The following is a 3,152-nucleotide window of genomic DNA, read 5'->3' as shown; positions in this document are numbered from 1 at the left end:
CATTTCCCTTATGGATAACCTAATTTCAGCCGACCCCTTCCACTGAGACCCTTCTAAATAACCACACCTTCCTTTACACATTCACTCCACACAGCCTCAGAATCTTCGTCCCCTGAATACGCCCCGCATTTCTACGTAGTAATTAGATCCCTTATACACACATGATCTTTATAAAACTCCGTTATGCTGTTTAGATATTTTCATTAGAAACAGTTTGATATTTCTGTCACCTAACCTAACCTAAACTTCTCGATAATAAACGTAAAATATATGAAAAATTATATAAACACCTGTATATGTTCTATAGTCAATTATATAAACCCTTACATTTATGATGCATCCCTCGCCTTCTGACTATTATCGTTATTTATGTATATGCTACGCCTTCTGTTAACCGTGTCTTCAGCGACTCCCGGACATTCCCGCCTAAACACGTCTTTTTCCGTATATCATCACCTTATTGTAATTGTAATATAACTGTAACTGTAAATAGTTGATAGACAGATGCGGTAAAGGAATTTATGGAGAAGAATAGTGCATGTAGAAATGAGGAGTAGGGGAGAGATAAGTGACGGGCGGTCCAGTGTCACCTCCCATGTAAATGAGTACTTTGCATCATGTATTCCATTTCTGTAAACGTATCATAATTTATTCCCCGATCATGTTTATCTACAACTATCTCGGCAATCTTGTTTGAACACCCTTACACCTTTCTCCATTGATCCATGTCCCTCTGAAATTTGTCACCTCTGATATGAATAATTTGAAGTACAGTATGCATATCCATCTCTCTAATTAAGCTTTATTCCTCCGCTTACCTGTTTCCTAACGTCTTAATTAACATCCCAGTATCCAAAACCTAACTTCCCTGGACATTACCTCCTCTTGATTGTACTATCTATCTAACATGTTTATTATTCACAAATCCCTTTCTTCCTTAATCAGTTCCAAGACACCTTAACACGCGAGGATCTTTCCCTGTAGCCTTGTAACACCGTCGCCAGCACCACTTCACGACAAAGCCTTAGAAAAGCGTGCTACTCCCGGCCATCACTTTCCCTTTCGACAGGTAAATGAACACCTCAGTAAATTGGCGTGGATCACCGCTACTGTCCTCACCTGGTCACCTCACCTGGTCGCCGCACAACCATAAAACTATTGAGGTACTTGCAATTGATCACTTATTCAATCAATCAATCAGAAAATTACTACCACCAGACTCATGCCCCGCTCACTCAGCTGCCCTCCGCCGCCACCTCCCTCCCCCGGCCAACTCCCTTCACCTCCGCCCGGCGCCAGCTCCTCCTAGCCCTCGCACCACACGCGGGGTGTTCGTGTCCCGGCGGTTTCCTATTAGCGGTGATTCCTTCGCGCCCACGTGAGTCTGGGGTCCGCGGAGCACAGATGGTATCGGCCTGCACGTGTGGGGAGCAGCCAGGGGACGCCAGGCTCCTACACGCGGCACCACCTCTCGCTCCGAGGAGACGGTGAGCGACTACTGCGTGATTATATTACTTATTATTCACCTTGTCTGTTGTTCGTTGATCAATTTTCCACTCTTTACACACTGGCAGCACTTAAAAGATTCAGTATTCATTGTCGCATCTCAAGAACCACCACTGGGGTCGTCACAACTACCGCGGGTGTCAGTTTGGTTTACACGAAGGTTGTCAAGTCTGCATGAGAATTGCCTTGGAATGATCCCCTCCTCACTACTCCCCCGGCAGCGCTGCACCACCGCCACACCTGCCCCTACCTGCCACTCCAGCACCAACAGGTGTCACTTACACCACTATCAGCTCGGTCACCACTAACACGAATGTTTAGCCCTCACCTGGTGGTCGGAGGAGCCTGGGCGAGACTTGGTGTTGGCAGCCATCCACGCTTCAGCAAACGTTTCCATGGCGCTCTGAAAGTCCATCGCTGAGGCCAGATCAGGTCAGGTCAGTGGTCACGGCGGGGCGGTCAGCTCCCCTCCACCTCCCTCCCTGCACGAGGGCGGCCGCTAGCAGTGTTGCTTCAAAGCTCTCAACTTAGGTGGTTTCAGCGACGGCTGGCGGAGGCGGCAGCGAGGGGGTGACTACTCGAGGCGGCACCGGGACAGCCAGAGTGCCACGCCGGGAGAGCCAGACATGGTCACCGGGGGCGGCGGGAAGATACTGAGGCGGCACCAAGGTTGGGGTCCGCCACCGATTAAAGTCACTGCCACGTGCTAAGCCGTAAGCCCCGTTACGACCACCGCTCAGCCAGGTCGTCGCGGAAGGCGTCCTCAGCACGACACTACTCTCGGCCTCGCAGCACCACCGTCGATACGTCGCTCCAGTCGTGCCATCCACGACTAGCTAATTTCCCACCGAAAACATACTTTATAAACAGCGAGTTTAGATAAGCCTCCATAATCCTAGATTAGGGCCATGCCGCGCAGACGCAGTAACGACCCACCAGTTTAGCTCTCACTTCTGTCTTCTTTTTGATGATGATAGGAACGTTATGAGCGGTGGCTAACTCGTGTGATATCTGCCCATGTCACTGAGACTGCGCACCACCACCTCCAGCCCAACACGACAACAGAAGGAGGCGCCAACTGAGATAATATCGTCGGGGGGCGGAGGCTCGGGGCGCTGAGGGGTTGCGCGCGCACCAGCCTCTCAGTTGCCGTCCAGCCCCCGTGTAGGAAACACCTCAAGCGCTCCATGTCCAACCCGCCACGCCATGTGTGAGAGTGAGTGTGACTGAATGAGTGCCTGTAACGGCTCCTCACTTCACCCTTCCTTCCTTCCACCCCTGCAGCGCCACCACACGCTTCCCCAAAGCTGCCAAGCACGGTGGGAATTGAGCAACTCACTGGGGAGCGCACACTACACAGCTGGGGGAGACGGAGAAGTAGGAGGAGGGTGGGAGCGCTGGGTGGGATGGGGTGGGGGAGGAAAGGAGAATGCCCTTCTTGCAATAATTCAGGAGATTCGTCTTAGCAGCACATCATGGGAGACCAGAGGTTTACGGCGCCTTTTTACGATCCGCCTGCGACTAGTCACGTTGGAGCGATCGTGCGTCTATGATAATCCACCGGCTTTACCGCTTACGTGGAGATTTGCCCTAATCCGATTGGGAACGTAATTGCTGCTGCCGAAATTTCTTTAAGCCAGCCGTAA

The 3,152-nt window shown here is 51.2% G+C and overlaps 1 protein-coding gene across 1 annotated transcript in view; it reads right to left on the bottom strand.

Moving 5' to 3' along the window:
- The window catches only part of LOC135102049 (uncharacterized), a 160,402-nt gene extending 157,827 nt beyond the window's left edge, over window positions 1-2,575 (bottom strand). The window contains exon 1 of the mRNA XM_064006704.1: window positions 1,835-2,575. The gene's annotated coding sequence lies outside the window, so the exon portion shown is untranslated. The remainder of the gene's footprint in view (window positions 1-1,834) is intronic.
- Window positions 2,576-3,152: the final 577 nt, after the last annotated feature.

This window comes from Scylla paramamosain, chromosome 7 (assembly GCF_035594125.1).
Source record: "Scylla paramamosain isolate STU-SP2022 chromosome 7, ASM3559412v1, whole genome shotgun sequence".
NCBI classification, from domain to species: domain Eukaryota; kingdom Metazoa; phylum Arthropoda; class Malacostraca; order Decapoda; family Portunidae; genus Scylla; species Scylla paramamosain.
Note: the sequence above shows the minus strand (reverse complement) of the source record. Positions and strands in the feature narration are given on the sequence as shown.